Genomic DNA, 25,141 nt, shown 5'->3' on the forward strand with positions numbered 1-25,141 from the left:
GATCAGACTTAATATTATCTGCCAATTTTATTCCTCTATTTCTCAGGAATTTGGCTGTTGCTCTCAGACCTTGAACTTGTAGGTCTACTGGTATTTTGTCCACCACAATGGCTTGTACTCGACAGACGTACCTGCCTAAGCGTACTGATGGTTGTACCACCTGGTAGACTTGAGGTCCTGCATCTGTTACAAACCCTGAGATGTTGAATGACATCTGGGCTACAGGCCTTAATTGTAGTTCATCTGCCAACTTTTTAGTGATATATGTTCTCTGGGATCCTTGGTCAAACAACCCACGGGTATGGACCTTGGCCCTCTTATTCAGGATGGTAATTTGGGCAGTAGGCAAAGTCGTATTACCTTTAGACTTTGCTGATTGGACACTCTTTGTTTGTTGCACCTTGCAGTACTGTACTGTGGTGGGAATGCTATCTTCCACCTTGGGGGTTGGAGACGTTGTTTTGGTGTCTCTGCACAATGCTGCATGGTGCTGACCTTTGTTACACCTATTACAAGGGTGTAATTGGGTATCACAATCCTTGATGTTATGTTTCCTGAGGCACCTCGTGCAATGTTGCAAATCTTTGAGTCGCTCAACACGGGCGTCACTATCAGGAAAATTAGAGCAGTGGTACATTGAATGTTTCTCATTGCAGAACAAACATGTTCCATAGCTTCCAGTACCCTTTGGTGTCACGTTCTTGGATGACACAGTAACTATAGGCTTGGAGGGTCCCACTGCATATACGCCCACACTGCCACTGTTCCACTTTGGTGTTGAATTATATTGTCTAGATTGATTTGGAGTACCTTTGGTACTCTGTGGTTTACTATTATTGATTCCTGAGGGTTTACTTGGTGGTTTTAATTTGTCATATGTTCGTAATTGATGAACTACTGACTTTAAACCTTCAGATATTTCACTCATGGATAAGATGCTTTTATTGTAATGAGCACTCATTTGTCTCAATATGTCCCTAGGTATTTTCTCCTGGACAATTATTTTCAAGACCCACTCAGCCCCGTTTGTATCTGCTGTCAGGCTGAGGACATTGATCATTGATTCTACCTCCAGCTTGAAGACTTGGAGTGAATCAGCTGAAGCCTCTGGTGGGGGTAAATGCAACAGCTCATGAACTAAATGTGATGTTCTTACTTCTGGATCAGCATAATTATCCTTGAGGAGTTGTACTGCCAGATCATAGCCGTCATTAGTTAATCTCAGATGGGATACTACTGTTTTAGCCTCACCTGATAATTGGCCTTGCAAATAAGAGAATTTACTACTCTTTGGTAAAGATTGTTTTGAGTCTGCAAGGTCAACGAATTTGTTCCAAAATTCGTCCCAATCTTCCTCATCTTTTCCTGAGAAAGTGGGTAGATTAATTGGAGGGAGTCGAGCTTCTGCTTGACTCGTATTAGATGCAACTGTTGTTGTTGTTGCTGTTGCCTTGTTCTGGGCAATTGATTTGACATAAGGCTGTAATGTGGCCTGAGTCTGATCTTCATAATTCGCAAGATCAACCATAATGTCGTCTATTTCTGTTTCTGATAAATTGGTGTTGGCAAGTTCAGTCACATATGTTGCTATTTGGCATTTGATTTGCTCAAATTTACCTGCAGCTGCTTGATAATAGCTTTCCAGGTCAGCATAATCAACTTGAGATTGTTGTGACAAATCTTCACATTTCTTGATCTGTCTTGTTAAGTGGCCTTTAAGACCTGCAAGGGTTCTTTTCATTCTCCCTGCATTATCCATACTGGCTCGTTGGTGAAGCCTTGTGGGACTTGTACTTGGGCTGCTCATAATACTGAACAAGCACTGATGGTAGCCTAGGGTAAATTCTGCACTCACTAGGCGATAATCCTACCTCTACTAGAAGTTAGCACTTAAAATTAATACACATTATATATATACAATCATACACACTAATGATTTGAGTGATAAACCAGTGTCACTGGAAGTACCTTTAGGTTAGCTCTTCTATATCACCCTAGGATGGTAGAGACACTAATTAATCACTCAAAGGTGTAATGATCATAAGTAAATTATTATATATACAACTCAACTCGAGTTGATAAAAATTACACCCAAAATAGGGTCTGGACCATTCATTAATGGTGTTAGGTTGTTTAATATAGTACAACTGACTATGGTAATAATGGGACTAGGATGAGCAATAATAGTTCAACTAGTCATATCCTACCCTGTTGTGGGTTGGCAATTAGTAAATATTATACTGTGATCACTAGTGCAATATATATTAAATAATTCTCTATTTTGGAGAAATAATATACACAATTATTGATAATAGCCTCTTAATTAGCCTCTATGAAACTTCTAATATTATCTAGAAGTATTAAATATTATTAGTGACCTCGCGAAATAAACTCCACAAAATTCGTAGATAATCTCCCGCGAAATGTAACACCACGAAATCCGTGAACAATCTTGCGAGGACACAGCCACTAATTTGGCTGGCTTCTATATTAGCGCTGTCATTTCACAGAATAACACTCCACCAAATCTGTGGGTGTGCATGAAACCGCTGACGAAGCTGATCTGGGCTGAGGGAGGCTCCTGAGCTCCCACGAGTCAACGCCGCCGTCATTGACTGCTGGCTTTTGTTTAAATCACACTGCACTAGTATATTTAATGAATCCACTGGTTAACTGGTTCATCCGGTACTAAGATGACCAAATGTGGGTTCAAAGGATCAAATAATCCGTCATCCGGTTCGAAGATGACCAAATAATGTGGGAACCGACCTGTGAGATTTATATTTATTTAATTTATATGAATTTATATTTACGTTAATTTATATACTTCGATAGCAATTTGTATAATGATAAGTGGACTGTATTTCTGCAATAATCTCATAATCTCACAAATCGATCCTCTACACATTAGGGGGGGGTTTATATTAATTAAATATATATGCAGCCAATCAAACTACAGTATTAACTACATATATTGAAAAGGTTCCTTATCTTATAGTACAGCAGGTTAGTCCACCAGGTATAACTAGGGTGTAGACACCAAATTATCCTCTTTGAGGTAGCTTCCATCACCCAGTAACTGGTGCACAAAGTCTTCCTCGTCTTGACCTGTCAAAAGGGCGCTAGCTGTAAAGCCAGATACCTATATATGACAAGCTATATCAGAGAAATATTGTACATGGAACATTGAAGACCTGGCTTAATTACCTTTAGTTTGAGGCTATGTCGTGCTCTAACCGGATAACCCTACCCAATGACATTAATGGCCACTAATGATAGATAATGGGTTTCGGAAAGAACACTTAACTTGATTTGATGACAGCGTGTTGAAAATGGTACACCTTTGGTTTCTATAACACTACGTCCAAGTAAAATTAACAGGAGCCGAATTTGCTCCCTGTAAGCCTCTGGTCTAGTATCAACAACAATGGCTGCCCTCCCTCACCCTGACGCCTGGCTTGCATTGTCCACATGACAGAAAGTGATAGAAGGGTCACATTTACTCTACTTTAATATTGATAATTAAGTTAATTTATATGAGATGTTTTATGATGGTAAAGTCCAAAGACTAATGTATTTAAGAATAATTCCCAGCAGAATAGCTGGTGAATTATAATAGTATGTGGTGATGATATCCCATTTTCTTTATACAATACAATACAATACAATTTTATACAATACAATTTTATTTAGGTAAGGTACATACATACAATAAATTTTTACAAGGATTGGTAGACTTATAGGTAGAGCTAGTACATACAATGCCTAAAGCCACTATTACGCAAAGCGTTTCGGGCATGATAAACTTAAATGACAAGCTTAATACTACAGTAATTGAGCATAATGAGTAGAATGAAAACATAGATGAAAAAGCAGCACAAATACAATTATGTCGACAAACAGCGCTCTTTAAAGAAAAAACACAGACATTGGTTGACAATAGAAGGGTAAGGTAGGTTACAGGGAATTTATTAGGTATAGCTTCGCTTTTAACTTAAACTGGTTGAGAGAGGTACAGTCTTTAACATGGTTGGGAAGGTCATTCCACATTCTGGGCCCCTTGATTTGTAGAGCATTTCTAGTTTGATTAAGACGTACTCTAGGAATATCAAAACTGTATTTATTTCTGGTGTGATGCTCATGGGTTCTGTTACAACCTTCTATGAAGCTTTTGAGATCAGGATTGGCATTATAGTTTAGCGTTTTTTATATATATAAACTACACATGAGAGAATGTGCAGTGACTTAATGTCTAACATATTCAGAGATTTGAGTAGGGGTACCGAGTGATGTTTGGGGCCAGAATTGGATATTGTCCTAATAGCAGCTTTGTGTTGAGTAATTAGAGGACGTAAGTGATTTTGGGTAGTAGAGCCCCAAGCACAAATACCATAGTTGAGATATGGATAGATAAGGGAGTAATAGAGAGTCACCAGGGCAGGGCGTGGTACATAATATCTGATCTTAGAAAGAATGCCCACAGTTTTTGAAACTTTTTTTGATATGTTTAGTATGTGTCCCTGGAAATTCAGCTTGTGGTCAATGAGAATGCCAAGGAATTTGCCATCTAATTTGTTACAAATTTGGGTATTGTTTATTTTGAGATTTATTTGATTAGAGGATTTATTGCCAAACAGAATATAGAAGGTTTTGTCAATGTTAAGGGTGAGTTTGTTGGCAGTTAGCCACAGATGGACTTTATTTAGCTCAGTATTTACTGTGGCATTTAGAGCAAGGGGATCAGGACTGGAGTAAATGAAGGTTGTGTCGTCAGCAAATAGAATTGGTTTGAGGTGTTGTGAGGCATTTGGAAGGTCATTAATGTAGATGAGAAAGAGGAGAGGGCCAAGTAATGACGGGAAAATAATTTAGACGGTAATTCCACTACAAGTTACGTTTTCTATGGGTTAACTTGTTTATACAATACAGCTGTTATCTGTATGATATATTAAATGGTGTCGGATTTTCCGACAACTTCAATACACTAAAACTGACTGGGAAGCGTTCAAAAGCAGTGCACAGGAAATCAGTGTCACAGATTTTAATGGAAAGGAAACATCATGCATAAACGCCGAGTTAAATACATGGATTAGCACCATAGAAAAATGCATGATTGATCACATTCCCGTAGCTCACCATATAACGCTCCCACACCCCCCAGCCACTGAGGCGCTCAGGACACTGCAAACCAGATATAACAATCTTCTACAACTCATAACACAACACGGGTGGACGGATGAGCGCAAAAGACTACATAGGGAACTTCAAGATGAGCTGCAAGATCTATGCAAAACAGAGTACACCAAACAATGTAGCTGCCAACACCCACACATCGTGTCAGCAAGGCGGACAGCCCGCCTGCTTTCATACCTCTCACTGTATTTCCCACTTCTATACTTCCCTTCATCTATGCCTCTCCTTCCTCTTTACTCAAAAAAAAAAAATCCAAGTCGACTACAGAAACCCAGGAAAGTTCTGGAAAAAAGTAAAGACCCTGATGGGAAGCTCTTCTGAGGAAACACCTTACATCATAGACACCTCAGGAAATAAACTCTATGAGGAGAGAGAACAAGAACAGGAATTCAGGAAGTTCTGGGAAAAAATATTCAGGATAAACCCGGAAGAAAATTTAAATTTTTGCCCAATTAATGCAAGGGAAATTACAACTCGAGTCGATAACAAAGCTGCAGCACTACTCCCGACGCAAACAATAGATCTTAACAACATACGCGATGACTGCCACCTTATGAAACACATAACAATTGCAGAGGTCCATAAAACAATTATGGGTTTCAAGAACAAGGCGCCGGGCAACAGCAAAATAAATAAGATGGTATTATCCAACCTACCAGTGATTGCACTCCATCAATACACATGTATCTTAAATGCAGCTCTTGCATCTGGACTATTCCCCACATACTTCAAGAATGCCACAATAAGATTAATCCCCAAGCCAGGTACACCTTCAACCCAAACTGAAAACTACAGGCCAATTTCCCTCCTCGAAGTACCAGGTAAAATATTCGAAAAAATTATCAATCAGAGACTTGTGAAGTACATAGAAGAGGAAGGGAAGTATAACACCAGGCAGCATGGATTTTAGAAACCGCAGAGGGTTTATACAACTATAGCCCTGATCTACGAGCATATAGCCAACGCAGTGTCGAAAAAAGATCAGTGTAATATAGTGCTTAGGGACGTCTCGAAAGCCTTCGACAAAGTGTGGCACACAGGCCTAAAATATAAGGTATCTGAACTAGGCTTCCTGAGAGATTTACTGCTACTCTCTGCAGCTTTATAGACAATAGAACTGCTAGGCTTAATATCGGCAGCTACTTGGGTGACGTAATAGAACTGAAAAGTGGAGTACCACAAGGAAGCTGCCTCTCCCCCACTCTATTCAACATATATACAGCTGACCTACCCCAACCCCAACATGGAGAATAAATCACATACGCTGACGATGTCACCCAAATAATTTGCCAACCGGGCCCATCAAAGCCACTACTAGCCGACAAGACCAAGGCGGCAATTGAACTCATAAACAACTTTGAGAAGCAACGGAAAATTAGCACCAACAAACAAAAGTTTCAGATAATACACATTGCGAAAAGAAACCCGGACCCCATCATCCTTGACAACCATCCGATCCAATATGCGGAGGTAGGCAGAATACTGGGACTTATGATAAATAGAACAGGGATACAAATTCATGTAAGGGACCGACTAAACAAAGCCAAAGCAGCATTAGGAAAACTGAGAAGATTCCGAAGCCTCAGTACTAACATTCAGATCCACCTAAATAAGGCTCTAGTTCGGCCGCATCTAGAGTATCTCCCAGTACCACTGCACACCATAAAGAAAAGCAACATGCAGAAACTGCAAACAGTACAAAATAAGGCGCTAAGGAGAGCAGCAAAACACCGTCCACCATATGATCAGACAATCCAGGAGCTCCACGAACTCCTGAACATACAGCCACTAAACATCAGACTGCAGCACCAAGCCATCAGTGTGTGGAACACCATCCAAATGTTAGAGGACCCAATGTTTGAAAAATTACTCCAAGATGAGACGCCCCGCTCCCACGGCTGGTGGCCCAAGAGCCTCGATTCTCTGGACGAAAACCCCGCCCCACAGTATATAATCCCCAGATGAGTTATATATGTGTATATATGAACAGTTCATATATGTGTATATATGAACAGTTCATATATGTGTATATATGAACAACTCGATAAATAATATTTATGTATGAACAACTCGATAAATAATAATAATAAAATAAAGAGCCTCAAACAGAACAACATGTGTGGAAGCATCGGAGTGTGTATATATGAATGCTACACAGTGTTCATCTATGGACATCCATATATGGTGAAACACATGTGAAGAACCTCTCACACACTCACAGCTCCCTGACAAGAGGGAGCCAGCTTAGCTTAGCTGCCAACACCCACACATGGTGTCAGCAAGGCAGACAGCCCGCCTGCTTTCATACCTCTCACTGTATTTCCCACTTCACCTATGCCTCTCATTCCTCTTTACTCAAAAAAAAGGAAAAAAAAAAGGCTCCCCTTCCTACTCCATCCCCTTCCACCCATCCCTCTCGTCACCGGGTTCCCATTCATTCCCCAACCCGTGACCTCCCTCCCCACCCACCCCATGTCCTCCCAGCTCTCCCATCTCATGTCCTCATTGCCCCCCCCTCCCCCCGATTTCAGACCCTCTCAGCTCCACCATCCCAGACCATCCAAGGCCCTCATATTCCAGACCCTCCCCCCCCCCCACCAGATCATCCTGATCTACCCTTCCTAGACTCTCCACGCCCTCCCATCCCAGACCCATCCAGCCCCATCAACAAAGACCATTCAAGACTCCATTATTCCAGATTCCACCCCCTCCCTTTCCCAGATCATCCTAGTCCCCCTTCCTAGACTCTCCATGCCGTCCCATCTCAGACCCCTCACTGTCTCCCTACTGCAGGAGCATCAAAGGACACTGAGATTGGACAGAAGAAAGGCAGCTTCAAAGTAATGTACTCAAACATAGATGGGAAAACAAAGCAAATGAAATTTGGGAAAGAGCACAAGACGAGAATCCAGATATAATATGACTCACAGAAACAAAACTGCCAGGAATCATAACTAATGCAGGGTTTTCCCAGGCCTGACAGCATCAGCAGTCACCCCTGCACGGCCTGACAGCATCAACACTCACCCCTGCACGGCCTGACAGCAACACTTAACCTTTCCATCACCTAACCTGTTGGCTTCCTTACCAACACACCTTCTGTTGGCTTCCTTATCAACTGTGGGAAAATCTACCGGTGATAGATTTGATTATTAATTCAAAAAATTGTATTTATTTTTTATTTTTACTTATGAGTGAACTGTATTTTATAATTTATTATCAACAGTAAACTTCTCTTCACACATTTTGCGGGGTTTCATATTTTCTTACTGTAATTAAAATTTAGATTTTGTCTAAGATGTTAAACTACACTACTACTGTCTAGTTAAAATTTATATAGCCTAAGCTGTTGTGACGTGTGAGAGCTGGTCCTCTGTCATGGGACTTAGTCCTCCACATGTGGTCCGTCCTGAATGTGCATTGATGACGACCGTGGGTCGTGGGATTTTTTTTAATTTTGCCCCAAGGGGCGAGTTTATTGGGCAGCGCCACTCATCTTGTGAGTGGACACACCGCCATAGCAGCATGTACAACACTCCCCAATAGGAAGAAAACCCGCTGGGTTGTTCATCCTGTCACTTGCTCCCAGTCACAGCTGGGACTTGCTTAACTGTCTCAAGTGAAGAGCTCCTCAAACAAGAAGATTAACATCTGTCAACCCCTAAAAGCTTACGTTTTCTTGCGGGTGCAAAATGGGGAAATCTTTTAAGAACAATATCAATATTTGACAAATAGTGTTTTCCTAACTCAAACAATGTGGGGTTTATTATTCTACACATATTTCTAATGTCTCTCAGGTGTTCACATTCACGTAGATAGTGGTCAAGGCGGTGTCCATTACTCTCACCACAGAATCTGTCGTGGGATAGTACAACTCTACTAATTTCTGGCGTGCTCACAATATACCTGGGAAACGATACATTTAACAAGAACATATATACTTCAATTGTTGCACATAAATGTGTTCAATTAGACACACTTACCATTGTGGGTGGTGTTTCATGCAGCTTAACGATTTAAGCTGCATTTAACTATTTTTGGCAATAATAATAGTACTAATAGAAAAAACGACTGCACTTTCCTTGTTCTGCAAGTTGCATTAGACTTGGCAACAAATTGTGACTAATATGAGTCATGTTGTGGTCTGGGTCTTGCTGGAGTCAATTTGTGTTGTGGGAGGCCCCCTTGTGGGCTCAATATTTACCACAACAACAACAACACTTGACTCTCAGTGCCTTTGTTTACCATCACCGCTCTCCTCCCTCCCCGCTCTCGACCCGTCCAGAAACGGCGGGTTTAATTCAAGAGAAGTGACTTATTTACTATATTTAACTACTAATTTTTATTGAATATATGATTAATAGCAATAATTTGTTTATTGTGTTGTCAGTTCTGAGACTGGAAGATGATTAGTGTAACATTAATTAGAAACGTTTAAGAATAATATGTAGCAGCTTTTCCCGTTTTCTGTATTATTTTTATGACTAACTAATGTATTTATTAGTTACATGCACTAATGTTAATTAACTGCATTTTATGGCTGTTACATTAGAGTTTTTGTATATGATGTGGGAATTTTCCACACCAAAGCTTCCTCTTTTGGATTCCTCACCAACACTCCTCCTGATGGCTTCCTGATTAACACTCCCCCAGTTAGTTTCTTTACCAACATTCCCCCTGTTGGCTTCCTTTCTAACACTTCCTCTGTTAGCTTCCTCACTAACACTCCTCTTGATGGCTTCCTCACTATCACTCCCCTTGTTAGCTTCCATATCAACACTGTTCGCTTCCTTACCAACACTCCCCCTGTTGGCTTCCTTACTAATACTACATTTTTTGCTTCCTTTCTAACATTCCACTGGTTGGCTTTCTTATCAACACTTTTGGATGTTGGCTTCCATACCTACAATCTCCCTTGCTCCCTTGCTTTCAACACTCCCCTTGTTGGCTTCCTCATCAACATCCCATCCCCCACTTGTTGGCTTGCACACCAACACTTCCCCTGTTGGCTTCGTTACTAACACTTCCTTTTTTGGATTCACTACCAACACTCTCCCTGATGGCTTCCTTCCTTACACTCCCTTGTTGCTTCCTTACCAACACTCGCAATTGTTGTCTTCCGTACGATTACTCTCCCTGTTGGCTTCTTTACCCACACTCTCCCTCGTAGGTAACACCTATATAGATTATATTCTCTTATCCAGATCTAATTGTCCACTAATTCACCCTCTGGGATTCTGTTGATAGCTGGTCTTATATAAATTCTAATTGATATGATGCAAATGCATATACCCATATCCTTTCCAAGTGCTGTTTATTAGTACTGGCTTAGTGCTTTCTTCTGATAATTATATTACATTTCATATCCCCCTGATAATTAACTTACATTTCCTACTAATTATCTCTGAGGTTATAGTTTGGCCTACGCTCCCATACATTAACAATGAGCTAGAGGAGGTAATTCTCCTCACACGGGATACATATACGCCTATAGGAGTAAACTGCTTCTCGGTGTGTATACACTGAGTTTACTTTGCTCGAGGACTATGTTCAAGACAAAAGTATACTTGCTGGTTGGTCAGTAGACTATTGTGGTGGTCTTAATAACACTACAGAGGTTTGTTACGGACCCGAGCCCAGCGTCGTAGCACGGAGCTGTGACGACCACGCCATCTGTGAGTCAGCTCCCGAAACCCCCTCCAAATGGACGATGCCATCTAGTGAGGACGGGATATACCGGCCACAGGGGCTGGATTCCCGTCTTAGTCAGCTCATAACATACCCGCTGCTTACCTCTGCTGAGGTGGCGCTTAGACAGCAACGCCATCTATGGAGTGGATAGGTGGACGTTTGTGTCTAAGCCTGTAAGTGAGGTGCCCTAGAGTGTCCCCAACATTAATGACGTGTCTGATTACAGAGTCGACCTGGGACTGCTGGATTGGACGATGAGGCAGTCTACCCAAGGCAGCCATAGTCTCTCCACGTGTTTGCTGCAGAAGCTGTGAGTCACCCCCGGACGAACACTGTTGAGTGCGTTAGCCTGCCTGTGACGTGGCAGTACCAGGAATCGTCTTATCTGGCGGCTGGCTGGTGGGAGAGACTGGCCACTGTGGTGCATAGAGAGGAGAGTGATCTGCGGAATCACACGAGGCTCCTGCCTAGGGCTCGCAACCCTAGTATCGATTGTGGAGTGGCCTACTCAGCGGAGCTGATCGGAACCTGCCAGCTACAGGCTGGATTTGTGGTTGAAGGCCTCCACGACGGTGCACCCAGTGGGACTGTGATTTGGCTGGCCTGTGGCCGGGGTAGATTCGCCGAAAGAATCAGAGGATTCATCGTGGGCCACGATGAAGAGAACCAGGGCTACTCATCGTGAGCACCGTGGAGCATCCCGTGTCTTCGGAGGAAGACGATTCTGTACATTGTGTATTTATACCCCCCGTGTGACAGTTTATATATTTATTTATAGTGGTGGTGATTATATATATATATATATCTGAGCATTTGTATCCCTTCCCCTTTAATTTACTTGCGTTACGGAACACAACCCTTGAAAGCCACTACTAACTTGGGGCCGGATACCCAAACTCTAATAACATCAGAGAAGAATCCAGTTGTGACCCAATAGGGCCGTAACATAATTGGCATCCCCAGCGGGATCCGACCCCTTGTCAAGCATGTTTGACAGGGGTGGTGACGTAGCGCAATCCCCTGTAAATAATTCCCCCTGTGTGTAACTATTAGGATGTTATACATCCTGTGCAGTGCTCGGTGTGATTCAGTGCAATATTGTAGAGTGCGGTGCGCGCTATGATTAAGTGCAATATTGCGTAGCGCGGTGCCCGGTGTAATTACGTGCAACAGTGGCAACTGAAGTGCTCGGTGCGTTAAGTGCTAAAGTGAAAGCGGTGTGTTAAGTGCTAGTGTTCCATCTAAGTGACAATGGCAGAAAAAGCGACCATCGACGATCTGGACGATGTTCAGGCCTTTCTGAACAGGGAGGACTGTCTTGCCAAATTAAAATATCTGGGAAAACAGGAACTCGTATTAGTAAGTGCCTATCTGGAGATAAAGATACGTGCCAGTGATTCCCGTGTGGAGATCTTGTCAAAGGTTCACAAACACTTGAAGGCCGAGGAGAAAAAGGAAAGCGAGGCACATAGTATAAAAGAAGGTGAGAAAATAGCTTCCACTGAAAAGGAAGGTAAGGGCAGTGATGTTGAAAGTGATGAGAGTGAACTGGATATAAGTTTACTTACTGTGAAAATGCGTGAAGTAGAGATCCACCGTGAAATAGAATGGAAAAAGCTAGAAATTGCTAGAGAGAGAAGATAAAAAATTAGAAATGGAAAGAGAGAGACTGGGAAAAGAATTAGAGATAAGGCGTTTAGAATTAGAACGAGAAAAAAGAAGAGAAGAGCGAGAAAGAGAAGAGAAACGAGAAAGAGAAGAGCGAGAAAGAGAAGAGAAACGAGAAAGAGAAGAGCGAGAGAGAGAAAAAAAAGAAAAAGAGAGACAACATGAGCTAGAAGTATTGCGATTAGGCGGTGGGAGGCAAACAATGTAAACAAGTAGTTTCAATCCGGTAAGGAACATCAAAATGGTCCCGAAGTTCAACGAGAAGGAAGTTTCGAAGTTCTTCGCAGCCTTCGAGAAGGTCGCAGCCTCTTTGGAATGGCCAAAGGAGAATTGGACCATCATGATACAGTCTGTCTTGACTGGGAAGGCCCAAATCGCCTACTCCACGTTGTCCCTTGATGACTCCGGCGATTACGACAAGGTGAAGAAGGTAGTGCTCATGGCTTACCAATTGGTACCTGAGGCTTACAGGCAGAAGTTCAGGAACCTGAAAAAGACCTCGGAGCACACGTTCACCGAATTCGCCACAATCAAGGAACTGCTTTTCCAAGAGTGGTGTGCCTCTCGGAAGGTGGAGACCAAAGAAGACCTCGAGCAGCTCATATTGTTAGAGGACTTCAAAGACTGTCTGTCTGGAGATCTAAAGACATACCTAGAAGAACAGCAGGTGGAGACCTTAAGTGCAGCAGCCACGATGGCCAAAGAATACATCTTGACACATAGGTCTTCCACTAGGTATGTCCCGAAGAATTACCCCCGTCTGTTTGGTAAGCCTCGTCAGGAAGAGGAGAGACCCGTCCCACAAAGCGCTGTGAAGACGCCCACAAGTAGCCCTCGAAGGACCAGTCCTAACAGTCCGAAACACCGGAGTCCGAGGAGGAATATGGTGTGTTGGACTTGTGGGCAAAAAGGGCATGTAGCTGCTATGTGCCGAGGCAGAAGAGGTAGCGGCCCACGTATGGAGGTGATGTTGATGAGCTGTGTGACACCACCAGCAGGAAGCCAGTCTATGACTACTCAGGAAGAACCAAGATTGTTTGCCCCTCACACTTCAAGCGGGTATGTATCGAGTGATCATACTGATAGATCAGTTGTAGTGCTCAGAGATAGTGGAGCAGCCCAGTCCCTGATCGTGAGAAACTCGTTACCCGAGGGAGTGAGTGTGGATGGGAGACAAGAGGTTGTCCTGGTTGGGTTTCCTAGGACGCAGTACGTCGCCCCCTTAGTGCCAGTACATCTAGACTCGCCTTACTTCAGCGGCACATGTGCGTTGGCAGTAGTTGATACCTTGTCTATAGCTGGGATTGACGTGATACTAGCCAACGACTTGGTGACAGATTGGAGCAACAATCATCCCAAGATTGTGGACGAGTCAGCCGGAACAGCAAGGTCCGAGGTAACAGCAGGCATTGGTAATATCCAGGTACAGACGGACCCGGAATTAGTTAACGTGTTTATTCCTTCCTCTCGCCTACAGATTGACAGTATTCTAGCCGAGTCTCCTGATTCTTCTCCCAACAAGGAACATGAGGTTAAGGAGGCAGAAGCGACTGAGCGAGAAGAGAGGCCTTGGGTACAAACACCCACGGATACCCTAGAGTCTGGAGTGAAGGCCCCTGAGTACTTGCAGTATGGCAAGGTACAGCGTTCATTGAACCGGCCAGAGATTCCCTAGACGTCGGAGGTATGTGAGGTATGTGTGAAGGTTCTAGTGCCCTCTTCGGTCCAAACCAGGCTAAAGGATATAGCCGGCTATGGACATTACAGGCTCAGGAAGCTTATCCCTCAGTTAACCAAATGTTTCCTAGCGGTATTTTTTGTTCTTATGTGTGTTCTCAGTAAGGACCAGTGGACGACCCGACAGATGATGGCTCCCATGAACATCATAAAGAGATCCCAGGGATTACAGACGTGCACTGTGAGTGTTGCAGTCGAAGAAGGGACCTGGAAGGAAATGGTAGATACAGGAGGTACGAGAGGTGATATTATGAGTGACTCTTTCCGACAGGTTGACACCCCCCGCGTGATTGCTGAGCCTAGATACAGCGTTATACGGAACGTTGGTCGACCTGACAGTGGCAGAGCGAATGCCATCTTCAATGTACGAGCAGCCCTGTTGGGACTAGGTGTGGACCTAGTAGAGGCGTATGCTGTGAGAACTGATTTAACTATCGCTGTCACTCTAAATTATCAGACCCCTGTATTCCAGGTTCCCGTCTCCCTGAAGGACTACCGGAACGGTTCCAGAAATGCCGTCTGTGACCAGCCATCATCAGTGCCACGACACTGGGAAGTGTCGATTCACCCCAGATCGAGTCTATAACAATCCTTACTCGGGACACGTGAGATTATGCCCCTGCTTGACATCTTAGTGGAGGTGTGGAAGATCACATCAGGCAGGTCATCGCCTTCTATCTTCAAGGTGCCATTGTGCCAGAGTTTCTCGTTAGGACAGTTCTGTGGACAAGACATCCTCGCCACTCCAGTTCATAGTGTACGTGAGTCCGTTTGGAGTTATACCCACGTACTAATTTGTTTTGTTTTTTTCTTTTAGAAACCCAAACCAAATTCCTTTTGGTGGGGAGGTGTTACCGACCCAAGCCCAGCGTCGTAGCACGGACCTGTGACGACCACGCCATCTGTGAGTCAGCTCCCGAAACCCCCTCCAAATGGACGACGCCATCTAGTGAGGACGGGATATACCGGCCACAGGGGCTGGATTCCCGTCTTAGTCAGCTCATAACATAGCCGCTGCTTACCTCTGGTGAGGTGGCGCTTAGACAGCAACGCCATCTATGGAGTGGATAGGTGGACGTTTGTGTCTAAGCCTGTAAGTGAGGTGCCCTAGAGTGTCCCCAACACTAATGACGTGTCTGATTACAGAGTCGACCTGGGACTGCTGGATTGGACGATGAGGCAGTCTACCCAAGGCAGCAATAGTCTCTCCACATGTTTCCTGCAGAAGCTGTGAGTCACCCCCGGACGAACACTGTTGAGTGCATTAGCCTGCCTGTGACGTGGCAGTACCAGGAATCGTCTTATCTGGGGGCTGGCTGGTGGGAGAGACTGGCCACTGTGGTGCAGAGAGAGGAGAGTGATCTGCGGAATCACACGAGGCTCCTGCCTAGGGCTCGCAACCCTAGTATCGATCGTGGAGTGGCCTACTCAGCGGAGCTGATCGGAACCTGCCAGCTACAGGCTGGATTTGTGGTTGAAGGCCTCCACGACGGTGCACCCAGTGGGACTGTGATTTGGCTGGCCTGTGGCCGGGGTAGATTCGCCGAAAGAATCAGAGGATTCATCGTGGGCCACGACGAAGAGAACCAGGGCTACTCATCGTAAGCACCATGGAGCATCCCGTGTCTTCGGAGAAAGACGATTCTGTACATTGTGTATTTATACCCCCCCCCGTGTGACAGTTTATATATTTATTTATGGTGGTGGTGATTATATATATATATATATATATATATATATATATATATATATATATATATATATCTGAGCATTTGTACCCCTTCCCCTTTAATTTACTTGCATTACGGAACACACCCCTTGAAAGCCACTACTAACTTGGGGCCAGATACCCAAACTCTAATAACATCAGAGAAGAACCCAGTTGCGACCCAATAGGGCCGTAACAAGGTTGATAGGACTAAAGTATACATGCTGGGTATTCACCTAGTTGTGCTTGCGCCTAGTCAGTTGTTCATACATGGTCCCAAAGTGAGGAATGAGCTGCTTACTACACTGGTGTATTAGCTAAGCAAGTCCTTCCTCAGGCGACCTAATTGAATATCACGACAGGAATAAAGGTTAAAGAATAAAGAAAATTCTTAGAAATTTTCCGAGCTTAATTCTTATACCAATTTCATTTATTCCCACTTAATCAAGTCACTACAAACTCTCACATTCCTTTCTGTTAGGGTGAATTACGATTCCCTGCTCCTTGCATTTCTTTAGGGCAGTAAGGTTTTAGCTTCTGAGCCCTAGCAGGCTTATATGATTTGATAAGGCCTGGCATGGACTGAATTGGGTGGAACTCACAAAGTAACAAGTACCAAAGGGCCATCACAAAAGCCCTCCCAGAAAGTATTACACACATTTTTATCACAGGAATGGTTTCTCTCCTACACAAATGTTCATTTGCCATATTAGATATGATTTTTTATAGTGTTTTAAATGCACTGATATTATTCTGTTGTATGAATTCTCATGTGCTGTGTTAGGGATTCTTTTCGAATAAAGTCTTTCAGACACACTGAACATTTATATGCTTTCTCTCCTGTATGAATCTTTATGTGCCTTATTAGAACTGATTTTGTTTTAAAGCCTACTAGACACATTGAACATTTATATGGTCTCTCTCCAGTATGAATCATAATGTGCCCAATTAGACTTTTTTTTTGTTTGAAATCTTTAAGACACACTGAACATTTATATGGGTTCTGTCATAGAGAGGGTTCTCTCCTGAATGAATCTTTATGTGATTTCTTAGATCAGATTTCTTTATGAAGTTTATTAGACATGTTGGACATTGATATGGGTTCTCTCCTGTATGAATCTTCATGTGATTTCTTAGATCTGATTTCTTTGTGAAGTCTTTTAGACATATTGAACATTTAAATGGTTTCTCTCCACTATGAATTATAATATGCTCTGTTAGAACTGATTTCTGCATACATTTTTCTCCTGTATAATGCCTTAGGTGCTGTGTTAGGTCTGATTTTTTTATAATATCTTTTAGACGCTCTGAAAACTGGTTTTTCTCTCCTTTATGAATCCTCGTGTGCACTGTAAGTTGTGATTTTCATATAAAGTCTTTTTGACACACTGATGTGGTTTCTCTCCTGTATGAATCCTCATGTGCATTGTAAGATATGTTCTTCGTCTAAAATCTTTTTGGCATCCTGAACATTGATATAGTTTCTCTCCTGTATGAATCCTCATGTGATGTGTTAGAAATGATTTCTTGGTAAATTCTTTTTGACACACTGAACACTGATGTAGTTTCTCTCCTGAGTGAAGACTCATATTTAACTTTTTATATTCTTGAAAGGGATTTTAGACAATGAATGCTAACATGAATGCATGTCCATAAAATTCTCTTATGCTTTTATATGATATTTTTTAGCTATACTGTTTTAGACACTTAAGTGCACAAGTTTAGACACTTCCTGCACAAATTACAATGTATTGATGTGAAAAGTCATGTTGATCCAGAAATCCAAAGTATTTTCCCGATTTAAATGTTCTGTATTTTATTGCTAAATTTATGTAGATATTGATAATTCTTATTTCTCTGCTGATGTAATGACAGACATTATATATTAAATAATTAAATTTTACTGTCAGTAAATATTGTAAGTTAAATGTAATTCTGTTAAGTAATGTAATTGTGAGAGTGAGCATGTAGTGCCACTGCATCTAGTGCCTGTATTTACAACAATTATTTGACATGATATAACTATGTTCTTACATGCCTTCAACTCCTCAGGAGGATGCCTGAATCTTGTCAAGGATGAAGGTGTGTGAGGTGTCCATCACCTTCAATGTGTGGTATTAATCTCAGTATTACTCTTTTTACAGAGCTGTTTAAATTCAGAAGTGATAATTGATTACTGTATATGGTAGTAGTATGTCCTCTTATATGTGTAAAATAAACATGTAATTCACAAATCTAAAAGGATTGTTTGAATCCTTAAAATCAAAATAATTGTTGGTAGTTAATTAGAATTCCATCTCATATTTTAATAACTATTTTATGTTTAAAGAGTTTCCTACTATAAATTCCGTAAATACCTGTCCCTTCCCCCCCCAACCTTCAGTCTTGTTTCCTTTTAAATATTAGAGAAAGGTCTTAATATTCTCTGTTTGTGATGTGACTTCTTACATGCACAAGTACTTGAATATTACTAAATCTTTGCACCTAGAGAATTCAGTTCAATCCCTGATTGCAATCCTTTTACCATGGCATGGTGTAGTTGTTTAAGGCGTTTGCTTTAGAGTACCCAGAGCATAGGTTCAAATCCTCCTCACAGCCCCTCCTGATTTTCTCAAATTAATCATTGTTAAAGATGCTTAACACTTTAACTGCGGGACAAGCAATATTGTGTTACTTCGTGGCGGCTAGCATAAAGCAGTCAGGTAATAAGGTGCTACCTCTACTGTCAATACTTGACTCTGAAGGTCAAATAAGGTACAAAAAACAAAACACTCTCTTTGATTCAAATATATAGCAAGTGGATTACTTATCAAGACATAAAAGAGAATGTAAACTTTGACTGTGTAAATCAGTAATGTTACTGATTCCTAGATGCAAAGAAAATATTAGTAATTTATCTATTAATATTAGAGAATATGTTACTTCCTATATATTATAGAAAAGTTTGTGTTATTTCAAATACAGTACAGCAGCAGTAGCATAAGGGTCAAGCACAATGGGCCCTTGTGTAGTTTGACGTGTATTTACTATTTGTGCCTGTAGAATTTAGCTATTAGCTCTTGGACCCACCTTTCTAACCAATCTATTGTTCCTCTATTATATCTATTACATATATTTCTCTCTAACACACACACGCGTGAAATTACCTAAGTGTAATAGTTAATTTACATAATGAAATGTTTTCTCACAAAATACAATGGTTTCAAATGTATACAGAATTTATACAGCATATACAATACAATATTAATAAACACTCAGTTCATAAAACATATGAAACACCAAATTTGAATTTCAACACTTTTGTTTTGTTACCGTTGTACCATGTAGAATGAGAGTTAGATGTTGCATGTGTAGTGTTTGAGATGAAAATGTGTTTACTGTAATGGGTGAAAACTTTGAACATATCAATATACAAAAATGGAGTAAACTCCCATCCTCAGGCTGTTGAAATTGTGCTAAAGACACAAAATGCTGCTGCCACTGTACTTGCAGTATTTGTTACATTGATGTGCTTCATGACTCGGCTGACACGATCATGTATGCAGTGTTTCTGACACATGAGCGCTAATGCCAGTGGGTGGCATTAGACATACAGGACACTGCAGATGTAATTATTCAAGTGATAACAGGAGCTGCAAAAGAAAAGAATGAGAGATCAGCGGGGCTTTAAGTCAACTAATACAAAACATCTGACATTTGGAAAAAATTTCCTAATAATAAAAGGAAAAAATAAAAGGAATATTGTATATAAACTTGTATATACAGTGGAAACTCAATTCAAATAACCTCGATTCGGTGAATCTCCGGTTGGAACGCACAGTTTCCAGGCCGGATTTACTCACCTGATTCAATGAACAAGAGTTCGCTAGAGAAAGCGGATGTATGGATTTGCTTTGGATAGAGGAACAGTTCAGAGATTGGTGGAAGTTATGATATGATTGTGTCCCATCATATCATAAGTTAAAATTAATTAATCCTGTTGTGAAATCAGCCCATAGAGCATAGGCAATATAAGGCAGTCAGGCTAAACAAACTGGGTCTACACAGTCAGGCTAGATATTATCAGTTTAGACAGACTATTAGGCTTAACATGCTGTCTAGCTAAACAAACTGGGTGTAGAGAGATTGTCAGACTAGACAAACTGGGTGTAGACAGATTGTCAGGCTAGACAAACTGGGTGTAGACAGATTGTCAGGCTAGACAAACTGGGTGTAGACAGATTGTCAGGCTAGACAAACTGGGTGTAGACAGATTGTCAGGCTAGACAAACTGGGTGTAGACAGATTGTCAGGCTACACCAACTGGGTGTAGACAGATTGTCAGGCTAAACAAACTGGGTGTAGACAGATTGTCAGGCTAGACAAACTGGGTGTAGACAGATTGGCAGGCTAGACAAACTGGGTGTAGACAAATTGTCAGGCTAGACAAACTGGGTGTAGATAGATTGTCAGGCTAGACATGCTGTCAGGTTTGACATGCTATCAGGCTAGACAAAGCTGTAATATACAGGCTGCACAGAGTCTGTGCCACAGATTGCTAGACTACAGAGAGACCACTGGACAGACTTGATCACATGTCTCCTACCAGTTCAACCCCCACCATTCCTCCTCTTCTCCAGCAGAAGAAGAATGTCCACCACCACATCCACCATACACACGGGCGCCACCACTATGGGTCCATTTTCTTGCACTAAATCTCCGTTGGCCAGGAGATGAAGCTCTTAAGGATGACATTTAATTGAATGAAACAAATGACGGAAGTGCTTAGAAATGCTAAGAAATTGCAAAGTGATCGCAAACTTTGGTTAATATGACAAGACCTCTCAAGGGAAGACAGAGAAAAGCTGAAAACAAACCTCGATGATACGAAACATCTAGATGAAACTACTGTAGAAATGATGAAGAATGAATTTCTTTTTCTATGGTGATAGGGACTGGAAATCAAGTGAAATGGTACATAAAAACATGGCAACAAAATCATTAGAGGAAGGGGGAGTAAAGAACAAAAGGACAAAGAACATTTTCCTGAAAATTATATATATCAACATAGATGTAGTAAGATGAAAAATACTAGAGCTAAGAGATATATAATTAACCCTTTAAAACATGTCTCATTGAATATGACCGCATATTCTGTATTTACTGTACTATTTTCTGATTTAGGGCTTCGATCCCTCTAACTATTTTCTTAGCATCAGGGCTTAGCTGAAATACGAGTTCTCCAAAACTCATTTTCGTAATTTTAAGGTGAAGAAAAGAAGTGAATTACTATAGAATGTATTACACTTATTTATACAATTTGCACAACGTTTCGAACCTCCATGGTTCATTCTCAAATGAGAGGAATTTTCAGGTTTGGTTGATTTTATACCTGCACTGGGTCAGGTGATAAGACAATAAAGGTGAAAACATGGGGGGATACATAAGAACATAAGAATAGAGGTAATTGCAGAAGGCCTATTGGCCCATACGAGGCAGCTGCTATCTACATACAAAGATTAATCAAGTGTAATTGGCCTGTTATGTTGAACGGTGTCTTCTGTGTTGGCATCGTTATGTTCTGGTCTTGTCCTTACTCTCATGGTGGGTAGAGTAAATAGTTCCGTGATTTGAGTGTTCATGGTAGGTTGTTCTATTCTTATATGAATTGCTTCAAGAATTTGTAATCTTCTTGCATCTTGGGGTTTGTCTATTATACAGGTATTTTTGTTCAACATTTCTCTTGTTAGGGTGATGTCATGGACTTGTCTCATGTGATTCCTGGGGGCACTGGATTGAAGATGGCATGTCACACGCCTCGTCAGCTTGGTCGACGTCATAACTATGTACTTAGATTGAAGGTTACATCCTTCGTGGGTGCAAGTGTACATGTATACAACGCTTGACTGCTGTAGAGGGTTGGTTGATATCTGGTTGATGGGGTTCTGGGAGTTCTTTACTCCCCAAGCCCGGCCCGAGGCCAGGCTCGACTTGTGAGAGTCTGGTCCACCAGGCTGTTGCTTGGAGCGGCCCACAGGGCCACGTACCCACCATAGCTCGGCTGATCCGGAACTTCTCTTAGAAAACCGTCCAGTTTCCTCAAGGTTCTCTGTCGGCTTCGGGCTGTTTTTGATAAGGAGTTCGGAAGTCTTCTTGGTTTTATAGAATATTATCAGGTTTATGTTTTGGTTAGTTGTAATGCTTTTTACTCCTTTACGGATTATTTCTTTCATTATTCTTTCCTCTTTTATATGTTCACTGTGCATGGTTGATTTGTAATATAATTTTATGGAGGTATTGTGGTTTCTGTTCTAGGTTCAGGATTATACCAACGGTCCAAGTGTCTTCTTATAGCAGTGTTTATTTCCGCGTTGCTATATCCGTTGTTCACCAACACCCGAGTTACTCTTTCAAACTCTCTACTCACGTTGCTCCATTCAGAGCAGTGGGTAAGCGCTCGACGAATATAATCTGAATGGAGCAACGTGAGTAGAGAGTTTGAAAGAGTAACTCAGGTATTGGTGAACAATGGATATAGCAACGGAACTATTTACTCTACCCACCATGAGAGTAAGGACAAGACCAGAACATAACGATGCCAACACAGAAGACACCGTTCAACATAACAGGCCCAATTACATTTGATTAATCTTTGTATGTAGATAGCAGCTGCCTCGGATGGGCCAATAGGCCTTCCGCAGTTACCTCTATTCTTATGTTCTTATGTATCCTCCCATGTTTTCACCTTTATTGTCTTATCACCTGACCAATTGCAGGTATAAAATCAACCAAACTTGAAAATTCCTTTCACTTGAGAATGAACCATGGAGGTTTGAAACGTTGTGCAAATTGTATAAACAAGTGTAATACATTCTATAGTAATTCACTTCTTTTGTTCACCTTAAAATTACGAAATGAGTTTTGGAGAACTCATATTTCAGCTAAACCCTGATGCTAAGAAAATAGTTGGAGGGATAGAAGCCTTAAATCAGAAAATAGTAAATACAGAATATGTGGTCATATTCAATGAGACATGTTTGAAAGAAAACCTGCTTCCAGTATACACCAAGTAAGTAATTATCAAAAGAAGGCACCAAACCGGGAAGGCTATGTAGCACCATCAAATGCGCAAAATAATCAGAGGGCGCTAAATATCACCAAGGATGCCAATACGAGAACAAAAACGCATAAGGCGAACAATATCAAAAGTATCCGAGTCACCAAGAATTCTATTGAGGGACAGGTGACCGCGAGGGGCGGTCGGAAAGCAAGACACACGCTCGTCCTGGAAGTCAGGACATTCAAGAAGGACATGCACGACCGTAAGAGAGACAATGCAACTAGAACAATAAGGAGCAGGACAGCGCTCCATCAAGTGACCATGGGTTAAGCGAGTATGGCCACTACGCAACCTCGCCAGAGCTGTTTCCCACCGCCGGTTACGGTGGAAGGAGGACGGCCACAAGGAAACACAACATTTAAGAGTATGGAGCTTGTTACCAGTAACAGACAACCAAGAAGCCTGCCAACGGGTAAGGACTGAGGAATGGATAACCGGGTAAAAGTCGGAATACGGAATGCCTTTACGAGAGACGGGACAAGAGCGGACAGCTTCCTTGGCGGCAGCATCCGCACGCTCATTTAAAGACACACTAATATGGCTGGGAACCCAGCAAAACTCAACCGACTTAAATTTACTGTGAACAAGAAACAGCCAATGCTGGATCTCGACAACTACTGGATGAACAGGATTAAAGGACCCGAGAGCCATGAGGGCACTATGAGAGTCAACAACAACTACAAAGGAAGACTGACAATGAGAAAGCAGGAGACGAAGAGCATAGAGAATAGCATAAAGTTCCGCTGTAAAGATGCTAGTCTCCGGAGGTAAGCGACACATATAAGTGCGATCAGGAAAAACAACAGAGTAGCCAACACCGTCCACCGACTTTGACCCATCGGTGAAGACAGAAACGGAGCGGGAATGAGAAGAAAAGTGCTCAAGGAAAAGGCGTTTTAGAACCGTAGGAGGGGTAAAAGCTTTAGTGATACGGGTCAAGGAAGTACAAAACCGTAGAAGAGGGACTCTCCATGGGGGCAAAGAAGGAACAACACGAGAAGAAACATTAGAAATACGAATGGAAAGAGAATCCTGGAGGCGAGATAACCGGACAGAAAGAGGGAGGTGGTGAAGAGGAACAGGAACCGCAGGAGGGGTAAAAGTTAAAGCACGACAGAGGCGAGAGGAAGGATGTTGTAAGGACCGCGCAAGATAGCGAAGACAGTAGCGATCACGGCGGTCCTCGAGAGACAGGAAGCCAGTGTCAACATACAAGCTAAGGACGGGAGTCGAACGAAAGGCACCAGAACTGAGGTGCAACCCAGTTTGGTGCAAAGCATCAAGACGGCGAAGAGTAGAAGGAGAAGCAGACGAGTAAGCAGGGCAACCATAATCGAGCTTAGACAGGACAAGAGAGGAATGTAAAGCAAGGAGAGTGCGCCTATCTGTCCCCCAGGAAGTATGGGACAAGACCCGAAGGAGGGTAAGGGCCTTAGAGCACTCAACACGGAGGTAAGAGATATGGGGAGACCAAGACAAACGAGTGTCAAGGAATAACCCCAAAAGCTTTGCGGAATCTTTGTATTCAAGGGGATGACCATAAAGTGACAAAGAGGGACGAAGAACAACCCGATTCCGCGTAAAAGTCATGGCACAAGTCTTAGAAGTAGAGAACTTGAAGCCATGATCGGTGGCCCAAGACGACACGGCATCAATTGCAAGTTGAAGCCGGCGTTGAAGGAGAGGCGAATCATCACCCTGACAGCAAAGGGTAAGATCATCGACATAGAGAGCGGAGAAGACACCAGAAGGAAGAGAGGAAAGAAGACCATTGAGGGCAACCAGGAAAAGAGTAGTGCTCAGAACACTACCCTGGGGCACACCTTCGTATTGCTTTAAAGAAGCAGAGAGAGCAGTACCAAGGCGCACCCGAAAGGAACGACGGGAGAGGAAGCTGCGGAGAAAGAGAGGGAGATGACCACAAAGGCCAAAAGAATGAAGCTGAGATAGAATATGATATCGCCAAGTGGTGTCGTAAGCCTTTTCCAGGTCAAAAAGGACGGCAACAACGGAGATCTTCGCAGCAAAAGCAGTACGAATATAGA

The sequence above is a fragment of the Procambarus clarkii genome, chromosome 58 (genome assembly GCF_040958095.1).
Source record: "Procambarus clarkii isolate CNS0578487 chromosome 58, FALCON_Pclarkii_2.0, whole genome shotgun sequence".
NCBI classification, from domain to species: Eukaryota; Metazoa; Arthropoda; class Malacostraca; order Decapoda; family Cambaridae; genus Procambarus; species Procambarus clarkii.